The sequence below is a fragment of the Anabrus simplex genome, chromosome 1 (genome assembly GCF_040414725.1).
Source record: "Anabrus simplex isolate iqAnaSimp1 chromosome 1, ASM4041472v1, whole genome shotgun sequence".
NCBI lineage: Eukaryota > Metazoa > Arthropoda > Insecta > Orthoptera > Tettigoniidae > Anabrus > Anabrus simplex.
In genome coordinates this window covers 44809479-44833024 of record NC_090265.1, presented here as the reverse complement: position 1 = coordinate 44833024, position 23546 = coordinate 44809479, and the positions used below count along the sequence as shown (strand labels likewise).

At 44.8% G+C, this 23546-nt stretch overlaps 21 non-coding genes across 21 annotated transcripts; 11 read left to right on the top strand and 10 right to left on the bottom strand.

Annotated features, from left to right (window-relative positions):
* Window positions 1–1399: 1399 nt before the first annotated feature.
* Window positions 1400–1479, top strand: TRNAL-AAG (transfer RNA leucine (anticodon AAG)). The gene has a single exon. It is a non-coding gene; the product is annotated as a tRNA-Leu (tRNA).
* Window positions 1480–1649: 170 nt separating this feature from the next.
* TRNAL-UAG (transfer RNA leucine (anticodon UAG)) lies at window positions 1650–1729 on the bottom strand. The gene has a single exon. It is a non-coding gene; the product is annotated as a tRNA-Leu (tRNA).
* Window positions 1730–3252: 1523 nt separating this feature from the next.
* On the top strand, window positions 3253–3332 carry TRNAL-AAG (transfer RNA leucine (anticodon AAG)). The gene has a single exon. It is a non-coding gene; the product is annotated as a tRNA-Leu (tRNA).
* A 170-nt stretch (window positions 3333–3502) lies between these two features.
* On the bottom strand, window positions 3503–3582 carry TRNAL-UAG (transfer RNA leucine (anticodon UAG)). Its single transcript has one exon. It is a non-coding gene; the product is annotated as a tRNA-Leu (tRNA).
* Window positions 3583–5100: 1518 nt separating this feature from the next.
* Window positions 5101–5180, top strand: TRNAL-AAG (transfer RNA leucine (anticodon AAG)). Its single transcript has one exon. It is a non-coding gene; the product is annotated as a tRNA-Leu (tRNA).
* A 170-nt stretch (window positions 5181–5350) lies between these two features.
* TRNAL-UAG (transfer RNA leucine (anticodon UAG)) lies at window positions 5351–5430 on the bottom strand. The gene has a single exon. It is a non-coding gene; the product is annotated as a tRNA-Leu (tRNA).
* A 1518-nt stretch (window positions 5431–6948) lies between these two features.
* TRNAL-AAG (transfer RNA leucine (anticodon AAG)) lies at window positions 6949–7028 on the top strand. The gene has a single exon. It is a non-coding gene; the product is annotated as a tRNA-Leu (tRNA).
* A 170-nt stretch (window positions 7029–7198) lies between these two features.
* On the bottom strand, window positions 7199–7278 carry TRNAL-UAG (transfer RNA leucine (anticodon UAG)). The gene has a single exon. It is a non-coding gene; the product is annotated as a tRNA-Leu (tRNA).
* Window positions 7279–8795: 1517 nt separating this feature from the next.
* TRNAL-AAG (transfer RNA leucine (anticodon AAG)) lies at window positions 8796–8875 on the top strand. The gene has a single exon. It is a non-coding gene; the product is annotated as a tRNA-Leu (tRNA).
* A 170-nt stretch (window positions 8876–9045) lies between these two features.
* Window positions 9046–9125, bottom strand: TRNAL-UAG (transfer RNA leucine (anticodon UAG)). The gene has a single exon. It is a non-coding gene; the product is annotated as a tRNA-Leu (tRNA).
* A 1518-nt stretch (window positions 9126–10643) lies between these two features.
* TRNAL-AAG (transfer RNA leucine (anticodon AAG)) lies at window positions 10644–10723 on the top strand. The gene has a single exon. It is a non-coding gene; the product is annotated as a tRNA-Leu (tRNA).
* A 170-nt stretch (window positions 10724–10893) lies between these two features.
* Window positions 10894–10973, bottom strand: TRNAL-UAG (transfer RNA leucine (anticodon UAG)). Its single transcript has one exon. It is a non-coding gene; the product is annotated as a tRNA-Leu (tRNA).
* Window positions 10974–14199: 3226 nt separating this feature from the next.
* TRNAL-AAG (transfer RNA leucine (anticodon AAG)) lies at window positions 14200–14279 on the top strand. The gene has a single exon. It is a non-coding gene; the product is annotated as a tRNA-Leu (tRNA).
* Window positions 14280–14449: 170 nt separating this feature from the next.
* TRNAL-UAG (transfer RNA leucine (anticodon UAG)) lies at window positions 14450–14529 on the bottom strand. The gene has a single exon. It is a non-coding gene; the product is annotated as a tRNA-Leu (tRNA).
* A 1520-nt stretch (window positions 14530–16049) lies between these two features.
* On the top strand, window positions 16050–16129 carry TRNAL-AAG (transfer RNA leucine (anticodon AAG)). Its single transcript has one exon. It is a non-coding gene; the product is annotated as a tRNA-Leu (tRNA).
* A 170-nt stretch (window positions 16130–16299) lies between these two features.
* TRNAL-UAG (transfer RNA leucine (anticodon UAG)) lies at window positions 16300–16379 on the bottom strand. The gene has a single exon. It is a non-coding gene; the product is annotated as a tRNA-Leu (tRNA).
* A 1518-nt stretch (window positions 16380–17897) lies between these two features.
* TRNAL-UAG (transfer RNA leucine (anticodon UAG)) lies at window positions 17898–17977 on the top strand. Its single transcript has one exon. It is a non-coding gene; the product is annotated as a tRNA-Leu (tRNA).
* Window positions 17978–18145: 168 nt separating this feature from the next.
* TRNAL-UAG (transfer RNA leucine (anticodon UAG)) lies at window positions 18146–18225 on the bottom strand. Its single transcript has one exon. It is a non-coding gene; the product is annotated as a tRNA-Leu (tRNA).
* A 1520-nt stretch (window positions 18226–19745) lies between these two features.
* Window positions 19746–19825, top strand: TRNAL-AAG (transfer RNA leucine (anticodon AAG)). The gene has a single exon. It is a non-coding gene; the product is annotated as a tRNA-Leu (tRNA).
* A 1768-nt stretch (window positions 19826–21593) lies between these two features.
* On the top strand, window positions 21594–21673 carry TRNAL-AAG (transfer RNA leucine (anticodon AAG)). The gene has a single exon. It is a non-coding gene; the product is annotated as a tRNA-Leu (tRNA).
* Window positions 21674–21843: 170 nt separating this feature from the next.
* On the bottom strand, window positions 21844–21923 carry TRNAL-UAG (transfer RNA leucine (anticodon UAG)). The gene has a single exon. It is a non-coding gene; the product is annotated as a tRNA-Leu (tRNA).
* Window positions 21924–23546: the final 1623 nt, after the last annotated feature.

The following is a 23546-nucleotide window of genomic DNA, read 5'->3' as shown; positions in this document are numbered from 1 at the left end:
ACGTTCTAAATCATGGCTGCTAGGGCTCTGGCAAGTATTACATTTAGGGACGCGTGAGTTTACATGGCAAGATCTGGCTATTCTTCTTCCTACCTTAATTCCTTTACCATCCAGGGTTGGTTTTTCCCTCTGACACAGCGGGGGATCTTAACTCTTCCGCATCTAGGGTAGTGTCCTGGAGCAAAGTACTTAGGAACGGCATACAACTTCTGGGTAGGACCAGTACTTCGCCTAGGCTTCCTCAACTGCCATGCCTAACCCTTTATGGCATACTGTTGCCGAGAGGAAATAAAACTATCCATCTCTATTAATGAATATAGATTGTGGAGAGAGGTAGTTTTACGGAACATCTTCAACTGTAGGCCTACAGGTAGATAAACACATATATTTAAGGGGTGCCTTGTATTTTTTACACAACATATGATAAAACAGCATTAAAACCAAACGTACGCCTTCCACCCCGTCAGGATCCTCGCATACCAACACCCGATTTTTTTTTACGTCGGCCCTCACCATCACATCACCATAGTATTCAGGAGGACGTCTGGCTCAACCTCAATGTCGTTACCGAATTACGGTCGTGGAAGTATACTTGCGCCTTGCACTAAGTACCCATGGCCAGTAAGCAGGAATGTTCGGTCTTTGAATGTTAAAAGCTTACCGTAAAATATTGATAAATCGTATATATACCGCATTATGGCAATCCACATCACATACGGGTGTTAAGCTTTCAGACCCAGTTAAGACTTGCTGACAGCCTTAAAAAACATTAAATCCTGAAATGTTCTTCGCCATACGAACACAAAAGAAATTCATGGGGCTGACGCAAAGAGTGAGAAGATTTAAAGGGCCAGCCATTTAGAGAGAGGGATGTGGCCATGGCCTTAAGTTATGTATCGTGCTGGCATTTGCCTGGAGTAGAAGTGCTTTTTTTCAATTATTGCTTCTCGCTTTGCGTCGCGCAAACACACTTAAGTCTTAAGGCGACGATGGGAGAGGAAACGCCCAGGAATGGGAAGGAAGCGGCCGTGGCCTTAAATAAGGTACAGCCCTAGCATTTGCCTGGTGTGAATATGGGAAACCAAAGAAAACCATCTTCAGGGCTGCCGACAGTGGGGTTTCAACTAACTTCCTCCGGATGCGAGCTCACAGCAGCGCGCTCCTAACCCCACGCCAACTCGAACGGTGGAGTAGAATTGGGAAACCACCGAAAACCACTTCAAGGATACCAGAGCCGTGTATCGAACCCTGGCCTCTGGAGGTCGCAGCTAATCGCGTTAACTACTACGCTACAGAGGCGAACTGAACTTTCATTGTTAAGGAATAATATAAAGTACATTATCAGAATGTTAACGACAACAGGACGTTGTCAGTTGTCCGCACTAACTGCTAAGACGCCGGTAGCGTGGCCCAGCGGTCTAAGGCGCTGGTTTAAGGCACCAGTCCTAAAGGGCGTGGGTTCGAATCCCACCGCGGCCAGGAAATTCTAAATAGCTGGGGACTGTTCACAGTTAAATGAAGGTAAGCAATTTGCAAATTACACATAAGAGCCACAGAATACTCATTGAAGATCTTGCACAATTGAACAAAAAACGACGAGGATTGCATAATAAACCGAAGTGATCGTTCTTACTAAAGTAGAAAAGTGTTGGCAGCGGTGGGATTCGAACCCACGCCCTTTCGGACTGGTGCCTAAAACCAGCGCCTTAGACCGCTCGGCCACGCTACCCCTTCGTACCAACCTCTGGAGAAGTTCACAATACCAAATGGAATAAAGTTCCCATATTCTACCCTTTCTAAAATATGTCTTACATATCATGCTCCCTGGCCAGGAATATATGTAATTTCACGTTCTAAATCATGGCTGCTAGGGCACTGGCAAGTATTACATTTAGGGACGCGTGAGTTTACATGGCAAGATCTGGCTATTCTTCTTCCTACCTTAATTCCTTTACCATCCAGGGTTGGTTTTTCCCTCTGACACAGCGGGGGATCTTACAGTAACGCTTCCGCATCTAGGGTAGTGTCCTGGAGCAAGGTACTTAGGAACGGCATACAACTTCTGAGTAGGACCAGTACTTCGCCTAGGCTTCCTCAACTGCCATGCCTAACCCTTTATGGCATACTGTTGCCGAGAGGAAATAAAACTATCCATCTCTATTAATGGATATAGATTGTGGAGAGAGGTAGTTTTACGGAACATCTTCAACTGTAGGCCTACAGGTAGTTAAACACATATATTTAAGGGGTGCCTTGTATTTTTTACACAACATATGATAAAACAGCATTAAAACCAAACGTACGCCTTCCACCCCGTCAGGATCCTCGCATACCAACACCCGATTTTTTTTACGTCGGCCCTCACCATCACATCACCATAGTATTCAGGAGGACGTCTGGCTCAACCTCAATGTCGTTACCGAATTACGGTCGTGGAAGTATACTTGCGCCTTGCACTAAGTACCCATGGCCAGTAAGCAGGAATGTTCGGTCTTTGAATGTTAAAAGCTTACCGTAAAATAATGATAAATCGTATATATACCGCATTATGGCAATCCACATCACATACGGGTGTTAACCTTTCAGACCCAGTTAAGACTTGCTGACAGCTTTAAAAAAACATTAAATCTTGAAATGTTCTTCGCCATTCGAACACAAAGGAAATTCATGGGGCTGACGCAAAGAGTGAGAAGACTTAAAGGGTCAGCCATTTAGAGAGAGGGATGTGGACATGGCCTTAAGTTATGTATCGTGCTGGCATTTGCCTGGAGTAGAAGTGCTTTTTTTCAATTATTGCTTCTCGCTTTGCGTCGCGCAAACGCACTTAAGTCTTACGGCGACGATGGGAGAGGAAACGCCCAGCAATGGGAAGGAAGCGGCCGTGGCCTTAAATAAGGTACAGCCCTAGCATTTGCATGGTGTGAGTATGGGAAACCAAAGAAAACCATCTTCAGGGCTGCCGACAGTGGGGTTTCAACTCACTTCCTCCGGATGCGAGCTCACAGCTGCGCGCTCCTAACCCCTCGCCAACTCGACCGGTGGAGTAGAATTGGGAAACCACCGAAAACCACTTCAAGGATACCAGAGCCGTGAATCGAACCCTGGCCTCTGGAGGTCGCAGCTAATCACGCTAACTACTACGCTACAGAGGCGAACTGAACTTTCATTGTTAAGGAATAATATAGTGTACATTATCAGAATGTTAACGACAACAGGACGTTGCCAGTTGTCCGCACTAAATGCTAAGACGCCGGTAGCGTGGCCGAGCGGTCTAAGGCGCTGGTTTAAGGCACCAGTCCGAAAGGGCGTGGGTTCGAATCCCACCGCTGCCAGGAAATTTTAAATAGCTGGGGACTGTTCACAGTTAAATGAAGGTAAGCAATTTGCAAATTACACATAAGAGCTACAGAATACTCATTGAAGATCTTGCACAATTGAACAAAAAACGACGAGGATAGCATAATAAACCGAAGTGATCGTTCTTACTAAAGTTGAAAAGTGTTGGCAGCGGTGGGATTCGAACCCACGCCCTTTCGGACTGGTGCCTAAAACCAGCGCCTTAGACCGCTCGGCCACGCTACCCATTCGTACCTACCTCTGGAGAAGTTCACAATAACAAATGGAATAAAGTTCCCATATTCTAACCTTTCTAAAATATGTCTTACACATCATGCTCCCTGGCCAGGAATATATGTAATTTCACGTTCTAAATCATGGCTGCTAGGGCTCTGGCAAGTATTACATTTAGGGACGCGTGAGTTTACATGGCAAGATCTGGCTATTCTTCTTCCTACCTTAATTCCTTTACCATCCAGGGTTGGTTTTTCCCTCTGACACAGCGGGGGATCTTAACTCTTCCGCATCTAGGGTAGTGTCCTGGAGCAAAGTACTTAGGAACGGCGTACAACTTCTGAGTAGGACCAGTACTTCGCCTAGGCTTCCTCAACTGCCATGCCTAACCCTTTGTGGCATACTGTTGCCGAGAGGAAATAAAACTATCCATCTCTATTAATGAATATAGATTGTGGAGAGTGGTAGTTTTACGGAACATCTTCAACTGTAGGCCTACAGGTAGATAAACACATATATTTAAGGGGTGTCTTGTATTTTTTACACAACGTATGATAAAACAGCATTAAAACCAAACGTACGCCTTCCACCCCGTCAGGATCCTCGCATACCAACACCCGATTTTTTTTACGTCGGCCCTCACCATCACATCACCACAGTATTCAGGAGGACGTCTGGCTCAACCTCAATGTCGTTACCGAATTACGGTCGTGGAAGTATACTTGCGCCTTGCACTAAGTACCCATGGCCAGTAAGCAGGAATGTTCGGTCTTTGAATGTTAAAAGCTTACCATAAAATATTTATAAATCGTATATATACCGCATTATGGCAATCCACATCACATACGGGTGTTAAGCTTTCAGACCCAGTTAAGACTTGCTGACAGCTTTAAAAAAACATTAAATCTTGAAATGTTCTTCGCCATACGAACACAAAAGAAATTCATGGGGCTGACGCAAAGAGTGAGAAGACTTAAAGGGTCAGCCATTTAGAGAGAGGGATGTGGCCATGGCCTTAAGTTATGTATCGTGCTGGCATTTGCCTGGATTAGAAGTGCTTTTTTTCAATTATTGCTTCTCGCTTTGCGTCGCGCAAACACACTTAAGTCTTACGGCGACGATGGGAGAGGAAACGCCCAGGAATGGGAAGGAAGCGGCCGTGGCCTTAAATAAGGTACAGCCCTAGCATTTGCATGGTGTGAGTATGGGAAACCAAAGAAAACCATCTTCAGGGCTGCCGACAGTGGGGTTTCAACTCACTTCCTCCGGATGCGAGCTCACAGCTGCGCGCTCCTAACCCCTCGCCAACTCGACCGGTGGAGTAGAATTGGGAAACCACCGAAAACCACTTCAAGGATACCAGAGCCGTGAATCGAACCCTGGCCTCTGGAGGTCGCAGCTAATCACGCTAACTACTACGCTACAGAGGCGAACTGAACTTTCATTGTTAAGGAATAATATAGTGTACATTATCAGAATGTTAACGACAACAGGACGTTGTCAGCTGTCCGCACTAAATGCTAAGACGCCGGTAGCGTGGCTGAGCGGTCTAAGGCGCTGGTTTAAGGCACCAGTCCGAAAGGGCGTGGGTTCGAATCCCACCGCTGCCAGGAAATTTTAAATAGCTGGGGACTGTTCACAGTTAAATGAAGGTAAGCAATTTGCAAATTACACATAAGAGCTACAGAATACTCATTGAAGATTTTGCACAATTGAACAAAAAACGATGAGGATTGCATAATAAACCGAAGTGATCGTTCTTACTAAAGTTGAAAAGTGTTGGCAGCGGTGGGATTCGAACCCACGCCCTTTCGGACTGGTGCCTAAAACCAGCGCCTTAGACCGCTCGGCCACGCTACCCTTTCGTACCTACCTCTGGAGAACTTCACAATACCAAATGGAATAAAGTTCCCATATTCTAACCTTTCTAAAATATGTCTTACACATCATGCTCCCTGGCCAGGAATATATGTAATTTCACGTTCTAAATCATGGCTGCTAGGGCTCTGGCAAGTATTACATTTAGGGACGCGTGAGTTTACATGGCAAGATCTGGCTATTCTTCTTCCTACCTTAATTCCTTTACCATCCAGGGTTGGTTTTTCCCTCTGACACAGCGGGGGATCTTAACTCTTCCGCATCTAGGGTAGTGTCCTGGAGCAAAGTACTTAGGAATGGCATACAACCTCTGAGCAGGACCAGTACTTCGCCTAGGCTTCCTCAACTGCCATGCCTAACCCTTTGTGGCATACTGTTGCCGAGAGGAAATAAAACTATCCATCTCTATTAATGAATATAGATTGTGGAGAGTGGTAGTTTTACGGAACATCTTCAACTGTAGGCCTACAGGTAGATAAACACATATATTTAAGGGGTGTCTTGTATTTTTTACACAACATATGATAAAACAGCATTAAAACCAAACGTACGCCTTCCACCCCGTCAGGATCCTCGCATACCAACACCCAATTTTTTTTACGTCGGCCCTCACCATCACATCACCATAGTATTCAGGAGGACGTCTGGCTCAACCTCAATGTCGTTACCGAATTACGGTCGTGGAAGTATACTTGCGCCTTGCACTAAGTACCCATGGCCAGTAAGCAGGAATGTTCGGTCTTTGAATGTTAAAAGCTTACCGTAAAATATTGATAAATCGTATATATACCGCATTATGGCAATCCACATCACATACGGGTGTTAAGCTTTCAGACCCAGTTAAGACTTGCTGACAGCTTTAAAAAAACATTAAATCATGAAATGTTCTTCGCCATACGAACACAAGAGAAATTCATGGGGCTGACGCAAAGAGTGAGAAGATTTAAAGGGTCAGCCATTTAGAGAGAGGGATGTGGCCATGGCCTTAAGTTATGTATCGTGCTGGCATTTGCCTGGAGTAGAAGTGCTTTTTTTCAATTATTGCTTCTCGCTTTGCGTCGCGCAAACACACTTAAGTCTTACGGCGACGATGGGAGAGGAAACGCCCAGGAATGGGAAGGAAGCGGCCGTGGCCTTAAATAAGGTACAGCCCTAGCATTTGCCTGGTGTGAATATGGGAAACCAAAGAAAAACATCTTCAGGGCTGCCGACAGTGGGGTTTCAACTCACTTCCTCCGGATGCGAGCTCACAGCTGCGCGCTCCTAACCCCACGCCAACTCGATCGGTGGAGTAGAATTGGGAAACCACCGAAAACCACTTCAAGGATACCAGAGCCGTGTATCGAACCCTGGCCTCTGGAGGTCGCAGCTAATCACGCTAACTACTACGCTACAGAGGCGAACTGAACTTTCATTGTTAAGGAATAATATAGTGTACATTATCAGAATGTTAACGACAACAGGCCGTTGTCAGTTGTCCGCACTAACTGCTAAGACGCCAGCAGCGTGGCCGAGCGGTCTAAGGCGCTGGTTTAAGGCACCAGTCCGAAAGGGCGTGGGTTCGAATCACACCGCTGCCAGGAAATTTTAAATAGCTGGGGACTGTTCACAGTTAAATGATGGTAAGCAATTTGCAAATTACACATAGGAGCTACAGAATACTCATTGATGATCTTGCACTAGTGAACAAAAAACGACGAGGATTGCATAATAAACCGAAGTGATCGTTCTTACTAAAGTAGAAAAGTGTTGGCAGCGGTGGGATTCGAACCCACGCCCTTTCGGACTGGTGCCTAAAACCAGCGCCTTAGACCGCTCGGCCACGCTACCCTTTCGTACCTACCTCTGGAGAAGTTCACAATACCAAATGGAATAAAGTTCCCATATTCTAACCTTTCTAAAATATGTCTTACACATCATGCTCCCTGGCCAGGAATATATGTAATTTCACGTTCTAAATCATGGCTGCTAGGGCACTGGCAAGTATTACATTTAGGGACGCGTGAGTTTACATGGCAAGATCTGGCTATTCTTCTTCCTACCTTAATTCCTTTACCATCCAGGGTTGCTTTTCCCTCTGACACAGCGGGGGATCTTAACTCTTCCGCATCTAGGGTAGTGTCCTGGAGCAAGGTACTTAGGAACGGCATACAACTTCTGAGTAGGACCAGTACTTCGCCTAGGCTTAGTCAACTGCCATGCCTAACCCTTTATGGCATACTATTGCCGAGAGGAAATAAAACTATCCATCTCTATTAATGGATATAGATTGTGGAGAGAGGTAGTTTTACGGAACATCTTCAACTGTAGGCCTACAGGTAGTTAAACACATATATTTAAGGGGTGCCTTGTATTTTTTACACAACATATGATAAAACAGCATTAAAACCAAACGTACGCCTTCCACCCCGTCAGGATCCTCGCATACCAACACCCGATTTTTTTTACGTCGGCCCTCACCATCACATCACCATAGTATTCAGGAGGACGTCTGGCTCAACCTCAATGTCGTTACCGAATTACGGTCGTGGAAGTATACTTGCGCCTTGCACTAAGTACCCATGGCCAGTAAGCAGGAATGTTCGGTCTTTGAATGTTAAAAGCTTACCGTAAAATATTTATAAATCGTATATATACCGCATTATGGCAATCCACATCACATACGGGTGTTAACCTTTCAGACCCAGTTAAGACTTGCTGACAGCTTTAAAAAAACATTAAATCTTGAAATGTTCTTCGCCATACGAACACAAAAGAAATTCATGGGGCTGACGCAAAGAGTGAGAAGACTTAAAGGGTCAGCCATTTAGAGAGAGGGATGTGGCCATGGCCTTAAGTTATGTATCGTGCTGGCATTTGCCTGGAGTAGAAGTGCTTTTTTTCAATTATTGCTTCTCGCTTTGCGTCGCGCAAACGCACTTAAGTTTTACGGCGACGATGGGAGAGGAAACGCCCAGGAATGGGAAGGAAGCGGCCGTGGCCTTAAATAAGGTACAGCCCTAGCATATGCATGGTGTGAGTATGGGAAACCAAAGAAAACCATCTTCAGGGCTGCCGACAGTGGGGTTTCAACTCACTTCCTCCGGATGCGAGCTCACAGCTGCGCGCTCCTAACCCCTCGCCAACTCGACCGGTGGAGTAGAATTGGGAAACCACCGAAAACCACTTCAAGGATACCAGAGCCGTGAATCGAACCCTGGCCTCTGGAGGTCGCAGCTAATCACGCTAACTACTACGCTACAGAGGCGAACTGAACTTTCATTGTTAAGGAATAATATAGTGTACATTATCAGAATGTTAACGACAACAGGACGTTGTCAGTTGTCCGCACTAAATGCTAAGACGCCGGTAGCGTGGCCGAGCGGTCTAAGGCGCTGGTTTAAGGCACCAGTCCGAAAGGGCGTGGGTTCGAATCCCACCGCTGCCAGGAAATTTTAAATAGCTGGGGACTGTTCACAGTTAAATGAAGGTAAGCAATTTGCAAATTACACATAAGAGCTACAGAATACTCATTGAAGATTTTGCACAATTGAACAAAAAACGATGAGGATTGCATAATAAACCGAAGTGATCGTTCTTACTAAAGTTGAAAAGTGTTGGCAGCGGTGGGATTCGAACCCACGCCCTTTCGGACTGGTGCCTAAAACCAGCGCCTTAGACCGCTCGGCCACGCTACCCTTTCGTACCTACCTCTGGAGAACTTCACAATACCAAATGGAATAAAGTTCCCATATTCTAACCTTTCTAAAATATGTCTTACACATCATGCTCCCTGGCCAGGAATATATGTAATTTCACGTTCTAAATCATGGCTGCTAGGGCTCTGGCAAGTATTACATTTAGGGACGCGTGAGTTTACATGGCAAGATCTGGCTATTCTTCTTCCTACCTTAATTCCTTTACCATCCAGGGTTGGTTTTTCCCTCTGACACAGCGGGGGATCTTAACTCTTCCGCATCTAGGGTAGTGTCCTGGAGCAAAGTACTTAGGAACGGCATACAACTTGTGAGTAGGACCAGTACTTCGCCTAGGCTTCCTCAACTGCCATGCCTAACCCTTTGTGGCATACTGTTGCCGAGAGGAAATAAAACTATCCATCTCTATTAATGAATATAGATTGTGGAGAGTGGTAGTTTTACGGAACATCTTCAACTGTAGGCCTACAGGTAGATAAACACATATATTTAAGGGATGTCTTGTATTTTTTACACAACATATGATAAAACAGCATTAAAACCAAACGTACGCCTTCCACCCCGTCAGGATCCTCGCATACCAACACCCAATTTTTTTTACTTCGGCCCTCACCATCACATCACCATAGTATTCAGGAGGACGTCTGGCTCAACCTCAATGTCGTTACCGAATTACGGTCGTGGAAGTATACTTGCGCCTTGCACTAAGTACCCATGGCCAGTAAGCAGGAATGTTCGGTCTTTGAATGTTAAAAGCTTACCGTAAAATATTGATAAATCGTATATATACCGCATTATGGCAATCCACATCACATACGGGTGTTAACCTTTCAGACCCAGTTAAGACTTGCTGACAGCTTTAAAAAAACATTAAATCTTGAAATGTTCTTCGCCATACGAACACAAGAGAAATTCATGGGGCTGACGCAAAGAGTGAGAAGATTTAAAGGGTCAGCCATTTAGAGAGAGGGATGTTGCCATGGCCTTAAGTTATGTATCGTGCTGGCATTTGCCTGGAGTAGAAGTGCTTTTTTTCAATTATTGCTTCTCGCTTTGCGTCGCGCAAACACACTTAAGTCTTACGGCGACGATGGGAGAGGAAACGCCCAGGAATGGGAAGGAAGCGGCCGTGGCCTTAAATAAGGTACAGCCCTAGCATTTGCCTGGTGTGAATATGGGAAACCAAAGAAAACCATCTTCAGGGCTGCCGACAGTGGGGTTTCAACTCACTTCCTCCGGATGCGAGCTCACAGCTGCGCGCTCCTAACCCCACGCCAACTCGACCGGTGGAGTAGAATTGGGAAACCACCGAAAACCACTTCAAGGATACCAGAGCCGTGAATCGAACCCTGGCCTCTGGAGGTCGCAGCTAATCACGCTAACTACTACGCTACAGAGGCGAACTGAACTTTCATTGTTAAGGAATAATATAAAGTACATTATCAGAATGTTAACGACAACAGGACGTTGTCAGTTGTCCGCACTAACTGTTAAAACGCCGGTAGCGTGGCCGAGCGGTCTAAGGCGCTGGTTTAAGGCACCAGTCCGAAAGGGCGTGGGTTCGAATCCCACCGCTGCCGGGAAATTTTAAATAGCTGGGGACTGTTCACAGTTAAATGAAGGTAAGCAATTTGCAAATTACACATAAGAGCTACAGAATACTCATTGAAGATCTTGCACAATTGAACAAAAAACGACGAGGATTGCATAATAAACCGAAGTGATCGTTCTTACTAAAGTAGAAAAGTGTTGGCAGCGGTGGGATTCGAACCCACGCCCTTTCGGACTGGTGCCTAAAACCAGCGCCTTAGACCGCTCGGCCACGCTACCCTTTCGTACCAACCTCTGGAGAAGTTCACAATACCAAATGGAATAAAGTTCCCATATTCTAACCTTTCTTAAATATGTCTTACACATCATGCTCCCTGGCCAGGAATATATGTAATTTCACGTTCTAAATCATGGCTGCTAGGGCACTGGCAAATATTACATTTAGGGACGCGTGAGTTTACATGGCAAGATCTGGCTATTCTTCTTCCTACCTTAATTCCTTTACCATCCAGGGTTGGTTTTTCCCTCTGCCACAGCGGGGGATCTTACAGAGGTGTGAAAATTATTAGAAAAATTGTGATTAACACAATTTTTTTGGTTTCTCTTCTAATTAGGTGTACTATTTCACTTTCATTATGAGTTTAAATGTTAGTACATTTCATTTTCATCTTTTAACAGTGATTTGGAATATTTACTGTCTTACAAAGGAGTAATTTCAGAATAATTGCGACATTTCTTCAAAATTGTGTCATGTTAGCTACAATGTGTGTTTGAACAGTTGACTTCAGAATTCAGGTTCTGTCATTGTGAAAGTGTTTTAGTATTGTTATGATTGTTGTTATATGTTACCATAGTTTCCCAGCTGATTTCTTTGCCTAATTTATTATGATTTAGTGGTTTTTATCAAACTGTTAAGGTTGTTAATTGTGTGTGTGTGTGTGTTTTTGACAATGGGCAAGAAAAGTGACCTTTCTCCTAGGAAAATGGCTTTCAAACGTTACACGCAAGGAGAAATAGCAGATAGATTACAGATTTCACAAACATTTGTGTGTAGAGTGAAGAGTCTTTGAATTCTGGTTTCGAACATGCAAATTCTCGGGTAGGAAAATGTGGAAGGAAAAGTAAATTCAGTCCTAAGACTGAATGGAAATTACTTCAAATGGCAAAGAGACCTAGAAGAGCCACTAGCAGAGAATTAAAGTGGAGTTTGGAGAACCACGGTGTAAATGTCTGCTATTCAACCGTTTGTCGAAAAATAATTTCTGCTCATCTCCCTACACGCCGTCCAGGAAAGAAGGCTAAGATCGCGCCTGCAATTGCAAAGAAGAGGCTTTCCAGGGAAAAAGACGTCAGAGAACATTTCAGAGATGACTGGAGCAGGGTATTATAAAATTAGTATTAGTTACTTAGAATGATACCAGTCAAAGAACCTGAAATGTAATATGATATTCTGAAGAAGGAAAATTCCAAATTTAAAACAAATGGATAAAGTTCTCTTTGCAAGCAACTTACTCACTTCATTTTCATTATACTGAAGTGTGTATGGTATTATATGACGTTTTTAAATTTTCAGATATGTTTTCCCGACGAATCAGTGTTTGCGATAACAGACAAAATTAGCCGGTACCCGGTACGTGAGGAGAAGCACTGATGAAGAGTTCTTGCCCCAATGCATTGCACAAACTGTCAAGCATTCCACCCAGGTTATGGTCGGGTGTGTTACGTCAGTTCATAATACAGGACGTCTGTACATAGTAGAGGGTATGATGAACTAGCATCAATACAAAACAGTACCTGAAAGAGGATTTTTGCCCCAAATGAGAGAGTGGTTTCCCAATGGTGGCTTTATATTCATGCATGGTGGTGCTCCGTGCCATTAACCGAAGACTATGACGAAGTTTATAAGTGAAAACGATGTAAAAACTCTTCCTTAGCCTGGCAATAGCCCAGGTCTAAACCCTATTGAGAATCTCTGGGCCATTGTGAAGAGGAAAATGAAGAAAAATAGCATTACAACCAAGATAAATCTCATAGAGACACTCATTAAAATATGACATCATGATACGGAAATCAAAGATTCCGGCAAAAAATTGTAGAAAGCATTCCAAAACAGATTGAATCTATCACACAATCCAAAGAGCATAAATACCAAATACTAAATATGTGATTAATTTCAATTGGAAGTAAAATATCAATGAATAAATATGATTTTATACAAAATTTTCAAATTATTCTAATAATTTTCACACCTCTGTAACTCTTCCGCATCTAGGGTAGTGTCCTGGAGCAAGGTACTTAGGAACGGCATACAACTTCTGAGTAGGACCAGTACTTCGCCTAGGCTTCCTCAACTGCCATGCCTAACCCTTTATGGCATACTGTTGCCGAGAGGAAATAAAACTATCCATCTCTATTAATGGATATAGATTGTGGAGAGAGGTAGTTTTACGGAACATCTTCAACTGTAGGCCTACAGGTAGATAAACACATATATTTAAGGGGTGCCTTGTATTTTTTACACAACATATGATAAAACAGCATTAAAACTAAACGTACGCCTTCCACCCCGTCAGGATCCTCGCATACCAACACCCGATTTTTTTTACGTCGGCCCTCACCATCACATCACCATAGTATTCAGGAGGACGTCTGGCTCAACCTCAATGTCGTTACCGAATTACGGTCGTGGAAGTATACTTGCGCCTTGCACTAAGTACCCATGGCCAGTAAGAAGGAATGTTCGGTCTTTGAATGTTAAAAGCTTACTGTAAAATATTGATAAATCGTATATATACCGCATTATGGCAATCCACATCACATACGGGTGTTAACCTTTCAGACCCAGTTAAGACTTGCTGACAGCTTTAAAAAAACATTAAATCTTGAAATGTTCTTCGCCATACGAACACAGAAGAAATTCATGGGGCTGACGCAAAGAGTGAGAAGACTTAAAGGGTCAGCCATTTAGAGAGAGGGATGTGGTCATGGCCTTAAGTTATGTATCGTGCTGGCATTTGCCTGGAGTAGAAGTGCTTTTTTTCAATTATTGCTTCTCGCTTTGCGTCGCGCAAACATACTTAAGTCTTACGGCGACGATGGGAGAGGAAACGCCCAGGAATGGGAAGGAAGCGGCCGTGGCCTTAAATAAGGTACAGCCCTAGCATTTGCCTGGTGTGAATATGGGAAACCAAAGAAAACCATCTTCAGGGCTGCCGACAGTGGGGTTTCAACTCACTTCCTCCGGATGCGAGCTCACAGCTGCGCGCTCCTAACCCCACGCCAACTCGACCGGTGGAGTAGAATTGGGAAACCACCGAAAACCACTTCAAGGATACCAGAGCCGTGAATCGAACCCTTGCCTCGGGAGGTCGCAGCTAATCACGCTAACTACTACGCTACAGAGGCGAACTGAACTTTCATTGTTAAGGAATAATATAGTGTACATTATCAGAATGTTAACGACAACAGGACGTTGTCAGTTGTCCGCACTAACTGCTAAGACGCCGGTAGCGTGGCCGAGCGGTCTAAGGCGCTGGTTTAAGGCAGCAGTCCGAAAGGGCGTGGGTTCGAATCCCACCGCTGCCAGGAAATTTTAAATAGCTGGGGACTGTTCACAGTTAAATGAAGGTAAGCAATTTGCAAATTACACATAAGAGCTACAGAATACTCATTGAAGATCTTGCACAATTGAACAAAAAACGACGAGGATTGCATAATAAACCGAAGTGATCGTTCTTACTAAAGTAGAAAAGTGTTGGCAGCGGTGGGATTCGAACCCACGCCCTTTCCGACTGGTGCCTAAAACCAGCGCCTTAGACCGCTCGGCCACGCTACCCTCTCGTACCCACCTCTGGAGAACTTCACAATACCAAATGGAATAAAGTTCCCATATTCTAACCTTTCTAAAATATGTCTTACACATCATGCTCCCTGGCCAGGAATATATGTAATTTCACGTTCTAAATCATGGCTGCTAGGGCACTGGCAAGTATTACATTTAGGGACTCGTGAGAATACATGGCAAGATCTGGCTATTCTTCTTCCTACCTTAATTCCTTTACCATCCAGGGTTGGTTTTTCCCTCTGACACAGCGGGGGATCTTAACTCTTCCGCATCTAGGGTAGTGTCCTGGAGCAAAGTACTTAGGAACGGCATACAACTTGTGAGTAGGACCAGTACTTCGCGTAGGCGTCCTCAACTGCCATGCCTAACCCTTTATGGCATACTGTTGCCGAGAGGAAATAAAACTATCCATCTCTATTAATGAGTATAGATTGTGGAGAGAGGTAGTTTTACGGAACATCTTCAACTGTAGGCCTACAGGTAGATAAACACATATATTTAAGGGGTGCCTTGTATTTTTTACACAACATATGATAAAACAGCATTAAAACCAAACGTACGCCTTCCACCCCGTCAGGATCCTCGCATACCAACACCCGATTTTTTTTACGTCGGCCCTCACCATCACATCACCATAGTATTCAGGAGGACGTCTGGCTCAACCTCAATGTCGTTACCGAATTACGGTCGTGGAAGTATACTTGCGCCTTGCACTAAGTACCCATGGCCAGTAAGCAGGAATGTTCGGTCTTTGAATGTTAAAAGCTTACCGTAAAATATTGATAAATCGTATATATATTCCGCATTATGGCAATCCACATCACATACGGGTGTTAACCTTTCAGACCCAGTTAAGACTTGCTGACAGCTTTAAAAAAACATTAAATCTTGAAATGTTCTTCGCCATACGAACACAAAAGAAATTCATGGGGCTGACGCAAAGAGTGAGAAGACTTAAAGGGTCAGCCATTTAGAGAGAGGGATGTGGCCATGGCCTTAAATTATGTATCGTGCTGGCATTTGCCTGGAGTAGAAGTGCTTTTTTTCAATTATTGCTTCTCGCTTTGCGTCGCGCAAACACACTTAAGTTTTACGGCGACGATGGGAGAGGAAACGCCCAGGAATGGGAAGGAAGCGGCCGTGGCCTTAAATAAGGTACAGCCCTAGCATTTGCCTGGTGTGAATATGGGAAACCAAAGAAAACCATCTTCAGGGCTGCCGACAGTGGGGTTTCAACTCACTTCCTCCTGATGCGAGCTCACAGCTGCGCGCTCCTAACCCCTCGCCAACTCGACCGGTGGAGTAGAATTGGGAAACCACCGAAAACCACTTAAAGGATACCAGAGCCGTGAATCGAACCCTGGCCTCTGGAGGTCGCAGCTTATCAGGCTAACTACTACGCTACAGAGGCGAACTGAACTTTCATTGTTAAGGAATAATATAGTTTACATTATCAGAATGTTAACGAAAACAGGACGTTGTCAGTTGTCCGCACTAACTGCTAAGACGCCGGTAGCGTGGCCGAGCGGTCTAAGGCGCTGGTTTAAGGCACCAGTCCGAAAGGGCGTGGGTTCGAATCCCACCGCTGCCAGGAAATTTTAAATAGCTGGGGACTGTTCACAGTTAAATGAAGGTAAGCAATTTGCAAATTACACATAAGAGCTACAGAATACTCATTGAAGATCTTGCACAATTGAACAAAAACCGACGAGGATTGCATAATAAACCGAAGTGATCGTTCTTACTAAAGTAGAAAAGTGTTGGCAGCGGTGGGATTCGAACCCACGCCCTTTCGGACTGGTGCCTAAAACCAGCGCCTTAGACCGCTCGGCCACGCTACCGTTTCATACCTACCGCTGGAGAAGTTCACAATACCAAATGGAATAAAGTTCCCATATTCTAACCTTTCTAAAATATGTCTTACACATCATGCTCCCTGGCCAGGAATATATGTAATTTCACGTTCTAAATCATGGCTGCTAGGGCACTGGCAAGTATTACATTTAGGGACGCGTGAGAATACATGGCAAGATCTGGCTATTCTTCTCCCTACCTTAATTCTTTTACCATCCAGGGTTGGTTTTTCCCTCTGACACAGCGGGGGATCTTAACTCTTCCGCATCTAGGGTAGTGTCCTGGAGCAAAGTACTTAGGAACGGCATACAACTTCTGAGCAGGACCAGTACTTCGCCTAGGCTTCCTCAACTGCCATGCCTAACCCTTTATGGCATACTGTTGCCGAGAGGAAATAAAACTATCCATCTCTATTAATGAATATAGATTGTGGAGAGAGGTAGTTTTACGGAACATCTTCAACTGTAGGCCTACAGGTAGATAAACACATATATTTAAGGGGTGCCTTGTATTTTTTACACAACATATGATAAAACAGCATTAAAACCAAACGTACGCCTTCCACCCCGTCAGGATCCTCGCATACCAACACCCGATTTTTTTTACGTCGGCCCTCACCATCACATCACCATAGTATTCAGGAGGACGTCTGGCTCAACCTCAATGTCGTTACCGAATTACGGTCGTGGAAGTATACTTGCGCCTTGCACTAAGTACCCATGGCCAGTAAGCAGGAATGTTCGGTCTTTGAATGTTAAAAGCTTACCGTAAAATATTGATAAATCGTATATATACCGCATTATGGCAATCCACATCACATACGGGTGTTAACCTTTCAGACCCAGTTAAGACTTGCTGACAGCTTTAAAAAAACATTAAATCTTGAAATGTTCTTCGCCATACTAACACAAAAGAAATTCATGGGGCTGACGCAAAGAGTGAGAAGACTTAAAGGGTCAGCCATTTAGAGAGAGGGATGTGGCCATGGCCTTAAGTTATTTATCGTGCTGGCATTTGCCTGGAGTAGAAGTGCTTTTTTTCAATTATAGCTTCTCGCTTTGCGTCGTGCAAACACACTTAAGTCTTACGGCGACGATAGGAGAGGAAACGCCCAGGAATGGGAAGGAAGCGGCCGTGGCCTTAAATAAGGTACAGCCCTAGCATTTGCCTGGTGTGAATATGGGAAACCAAAGAAAACCATATTCAGGGCTGCCGACAGTGGGGTTTCAACTCACTTCCTCCGGATGCGAGCTCACAGCTGCGCGCTCCTAACCCCACGCCAACTCGACCGGTGGAGTAGAATTGGGAAACCACCGAAAACCACTTCAAGGATACCAGAGCCGTGAATCGAACCCTGGCCTCTGGAGGTCGCAGCTAATCACGCTAACTACTACGCTACAGAGGCGAACTGAACTTTCATTGTTAAGGAATAATATAGTGTACATTATCAGAATGTTAACGACAACAGGACGTTGTCAGTTGTCCGCACTAACTGCTAAGACGCCGGTAGCGTGGCCGAGCGGTCCAAGGCGCTGGTTTTAGGCACCAGTCCGAAAGGGCGTGGGTTCGAATCCCACCGCCGCCAGGAAATTTTAAATAGCTGGGGACTGTTCACAGTTAAATAGGTAGATAATTTGCAAATTACACATAAGAGCTACAGAATACTCATTGAAGATCTTGCACAATTGAACAAAAAACGACGAGGATTGCATAATAAACCGAAGTGATCGTTCTTACTAAAGTAGAAAAGTGTTGGCAGCGGTGGGATTCGAACCCACGCCCTTTCGGACTGGTGCCTAAAACCAGCGCCTTAGACCGCTCGGCCACGCTACCCTTTCGTACCTACCTCTGGAGAACTTCACAATACCAAATGGAATAAAGTTCCCATATTCTAACCTTTCTAAAATATGTCTTACACATCATGCTCCCTGGCCAGGAATATATGTAATTTCACGTTCTAAATCATGGCTGCTAGGGCACTGGCAAGTATTACATTTAGGGACGCGTGAGTTTACATGGCAAGATCTGGCTATTCTTCTTCCTACCTTAATTCCTTCACCATCCAGGGTTAGTTTTTCTCTCTGACACAGCGGGGGATCTTAACTCTTCCGCATCTAGGGTAGTGTCCTGGAGCAAAGTACTTAGGAACGGCATACAACGTGTGAGTAGGACCAGTACTTCGCCTAGGCTTCCTCAACTGCCATGCCTAACCCTTTATGGCATACTGTTGCCGAGAGGAAATAAAACTATCCATCTCTATTAATGAATATAGATTGTGGAGAGAGGTAGTTTTAAGGAACATCTTCAACTGTAGGCCTACAGGTAGATAAACACATATATTTAAGGGGTGCCTTGTATTTTTTACACAACATATGATAAAACAGCATTAAAACCAAACGTACGCCTTCCACCCCGTCAGGATCCTCGCATACCAACACCCGATTTTTTTTACGTCGGCCCTCACCATCACATCACCATAGTATTCAGGAGGACGTCTGGCTCAACCTCTATGTCGTTACCGAATTACGGTCGTGGAAGTATACTTGCGCCTTGCACTAAGTACCCATGGCCAGTAAGCAGGAATGTTCGGTCTTTGAATGTTAAAAGCTTACCGTAAAATATTGATAAATCGTATATATATTCCGCATTATGGCAATCCACATCACATACGGGTGTTAACCTTTCAGACCCTGTTAAGACTTGCTGACAGCTTTAAAAAAACATTAAATCTTGAAATGTTCTTCGCCATACGAACACAAAAGAAATTCATGGGGCTGACGCAAAGAGTGAGAAGATTTAAAGGGTCAGCCATTTAGAGAGAGGGATGTGGCCATGGCCTTAAGTTATGTATCGTGCTGGCATTTGCCTGGAGTAGAAGTGCTTTTTTTCAATTATTGCTTCTCGCTTTGCGTCGCGCAAACACACTTAAGTTTTACGGCGACGATGGGAGAGGAAACGCCCAGGAATGGGAAGGAAGCGGCCGTGGCCTTAAATAAGGTACAGCCCTAGCATTTGCCTGGTGTGAATATGGGAAACCAAAGAAAACCATCTTCAGGGCTGCCGACAGTGGGGTTTCAACTCACTTCCTCCGGATGCGAGCTCACAGCTGCGCGCTCCTAACCCCTCGCCAACTCGACCGGTGGAGTAGAATTGGGAAACCACCGAAAACCACTTCAAGGATACCAGAGCCGTGAATCGAACCCTGGCCTCTGGAGGTCGCAGCTAATCACGCTAACTACTACGCTACGGAGGCGAACTGAACTTTCATTGTTAAGGAATAATATAGTGTACATTATCAGAATGTTAACGACAACAGGACGTTGTCAGTTGTCCGCACTAACTGCTAAGACGCCGGTAGCGTGGCCGAGCGGTCTAAGGCGCTGGTTTAAGGCACCAGTCCGAAAGGGCGTGGGTTCGAATCCCACCGCTGCCAGGAAATTTTAAATAGCTGGGGACTGTTCACAGTTAAATGAAGGTAAGCAATTTGCAAATTACACATAAGAGCTACAGAATACTCATTGAAGATCTTGCACAATTGAACAAAAAACGACGAGGATTGCATAATGAACCGAAGTGATCGTTCTTACTAAAGTAGAAAAGTGTTGGCAGCGGTGGGATTCGAACCCACGCCTTTTCGGTCTGGTGCCTAAAACCTGGACCTTAGACCGCTCGGCCACGCTACCCTTTCGTACCTACCTCTGGAGAAGTTCACAATACCAAATGGAATAAAGTTCCCATATTCTAACCTTTCTAAAATATGTCTTACACATCATGCTCCCTGGCCAGGAATATATGTAATTTCACGTTCTAAATCATGGCTGCTAGGGCTCTGGCAAGTATTACATTTAGGGACGCGTGAGAATACATGGCAAGATCTGGCTATTCTTCTTCCTACCTTAATTCCTTTACCATCCAGGGTTGGTTTTTCTCTCTGACACAGCGGGGGATCTTAACTCTTCCGCATCTAGGGTAGTGTCCTGGAGCAAAGTACTTAGGAACGGCATACAACGTGTGAGTAGGACCAGTACTTCGCCTAGGCTTCCTCAACTGCCATGCCTAACCCTTTATGGCATACTGTTGCCGAGAGGAAATAAAACTATCCATCTCTATTAATGAATATAGATTGTGGAGAGAGGTAGTTTTAAGGAACATCTTCAACTGTAGGCCTACAGGTAGATAAACACATATATTTAAGGGGTGCCTTGTATTTTTTACACAACATATGATAAAACAGCATTAAAACCAAACGTACGCCTTCCACCCCGTCAGGATCCTCGCATACCAACACCCGATTTTTTTTACGTCGGCCCTCACCATCACATCACCATAGTATTCAGGAGGACGTCTGGCTCAACCTCAATGTCGTTACCGAATTACGGTCGTGGAAGTATACTTGCGCCTTGCACTAAGTACCCATGGCCAGTAAGCAGGAATGTTCGGTCTTTGAATGTTAAAAGCTTACCGTAAAATATTGATAAATCGTATATATACCGCATTATGGCAATCCACATCACATACGGGTGTTAACCTTTCAGACCCAGTTAAGACTTGCTGACAGCTTTAAAAAAACATTAAATCTTGAAATGTTCTTCGCCATACGAACACAAAAGAAATTCATGGGGCTGACGCAAAGAGTGAGAAGACTTAAAGGGTCAGCCATTTAGAGAGAGGGATGTGGCCATGGCCTTAAGTTATGTATCGTGCTGGCATTTGCCTGGAGTAGAAGTGCTTTTTTTCAATTATTGCTTCTCGCTTTGCGTCGCGCAAACGCACTTAAGTCTTACGGCGACGATGGGAGAGGAAACGCCCAGGAATGGGAAGGAAGCGGCCGTGGCCTTAAATAAGGTACAGCCCTAGCATATGCATGGTGTGAGTATGGGAAACCAAAGAAAACCATCTTCAGGGCTGCCGACAGTGGGGTTTCAACTCACTTCCTCCGGATGCGAGCTCACAGCTGCGCGCTCCTAACCCCTCGCCAACTCGACCGGTCGAGTAGAATTGGGAAACCACCGAAAACCACTTCAAGGATACCAGAGCCGTGAATCGAACCCTGGCCTCTGGAGGTCGCAGCTAATCACGCTAACTACTACGCTACAGAGGCGAACTGAACTTTCATTGTTAAGGAATAATATAGTGTACATTATCAGAATGTTAACGACAACAGGACGTTGTCAGTTGTCCGCACTAACTGCTAAGACGCCGGTAGCGTGGCCGAGCGGTCTAAGGCGCTGGTTTAAGGCACCAGTCCGAAAGGGCGTGGGTTCGAATCCCACCGCTGCCAGGAAATTTTAAATAGCTGGGGACTGTTCACAGTTAAATGAAGGTAAGCAATTTGCAAATTACACATAAGAGCTACAGAATACTCATTGAAGATCTTGCACAATTGAACAAAAAACGACGAGGATTGCATAATAAACCGAAGTGATCGTTCTTACTAAAGTTGAAAAGTGTTGGCAGCGGTGGGATTCGAACCCACGCCCTTTCGGACTGGTGCCTAAAACCAGCGCCTTAGACCGCTCGGCCACGCTACCCTTTCGTACCTACCTCTGGAGAACTTCACAATACCAAATGGAATAAAGTTCCCATATTCTAACCTTTCTAAAATATGTCTTACACATCATGCTCCCTGGCCAGGAATATATGTAATTTCACGTTCTAAATCATGGCTGCTAGGGCTCTGGCAAGTATTACATTTAGGGACGCGTGAGTTTACATGGCAAGATCTGGCTATTCTTCTTCCTACCTTAATTCCTTTACCATCCAGGGTTGGTTTTTCCCTCTGACACAGCGGGGGATCTTAACTCTTCCGTATCTAGGGTAGTGTCCTGGAGCAAAGTACTTAGGAACGGCATACAACTTGTGAGTAGGACCAGTACTTCACCTAGGCTTCCTCAACTGCCATGCCTAACCCTTTGTGGCATACTGTTGCCGAGAGGAAATAAAACTATCCATCTCTATTAATGAATATAGATTGTGGAGAGTGGTAGTTTTACGGAACATCTTCAACTGTAGGCCTACAAGTAGATAAACACATATATTTAAGGGATGTCTTGTATTTTTTACACAACATATGATAAAACAGCATTAAAACCAAACGTACGCCTTCCACCCCGTCAGGATCCTCGCATACCAACACCCGATTTTTTTTACGTCGGCCCTCACCATCACATCACCATAGTATTCAGGAGGACGTCTGGCTCAACCTCAATGTCGTTACCGAATTACGGTCGTGGAAGTATACTTGCGCCTTGCACTAAGTACCCATGGCCAGTAAGCAGGAATGTTCGGTCTTTGAATGTTAAAAGCTTACCGAAAAATATTGATAAATCGTATATATACCGCATTATGGCAATCCACATCACATACGGGTGTTAAGCTTTCAGACCCAGTTAAGACTTGCTGACAGCTTTAAAAAAACATTAAATCTTGAAATGTTCTTCGCCATACGAACACAAGAGAAATTCATGGGGCTGACGCAAAGAGTGAGAAGATTTAAAGGGTCAGCCATTTAGAGAGAGGGATGTTGCCATGGCCTTAAGTTATGTATCGTGCTGGCATTTGCCTGGAGTAGAAGTGCTTTTTTTCAATTATTGCTTCTCGCTTTGCGTCGCGCAAACACACTTAAGTCTTACGGCGACGATGGGAGAGGAAACGCCCAGGAATGGGAAGGAAGCGGCCGTGGCCTTAAATAAGGTACAGCCCTAGCATTTGCCTGGTGTGAATATGGGAAACCAAAGAAAACCATCTTCAGGGCTGCCGACAGTGGGGTTTCAACTCACTTCCTCCGGATGCGAGCTCACAGCTGCGCGCTCCTAACCCCACGCCAACTCGACCGGTGGAGTAGAATTGGGAAACCACCGAAAACCACTTCAAGGATACCAGAGCCGTGAATCGAACCCTGGCCTCTGGAGGTCGCAGCTAATCACGCTAACTACTACGCTACAGAGGCGAACTGAACTTTCATTGTTAAGGAATAATATAAAGTACATTATCAGAATGTTAACGACAACAGGACGTTGTCAGTTGTCCGCACTAACTGTTAAGACGCCGGTAGCGTGGCCGAGCGGTCTAAGGCGCTGGTTTAAGGCACCAGTCCGAAAGGGCGTGGGTCGAATCCCACCGCTGCCGGGAAATTTTAAATAGCTGGGGACTGT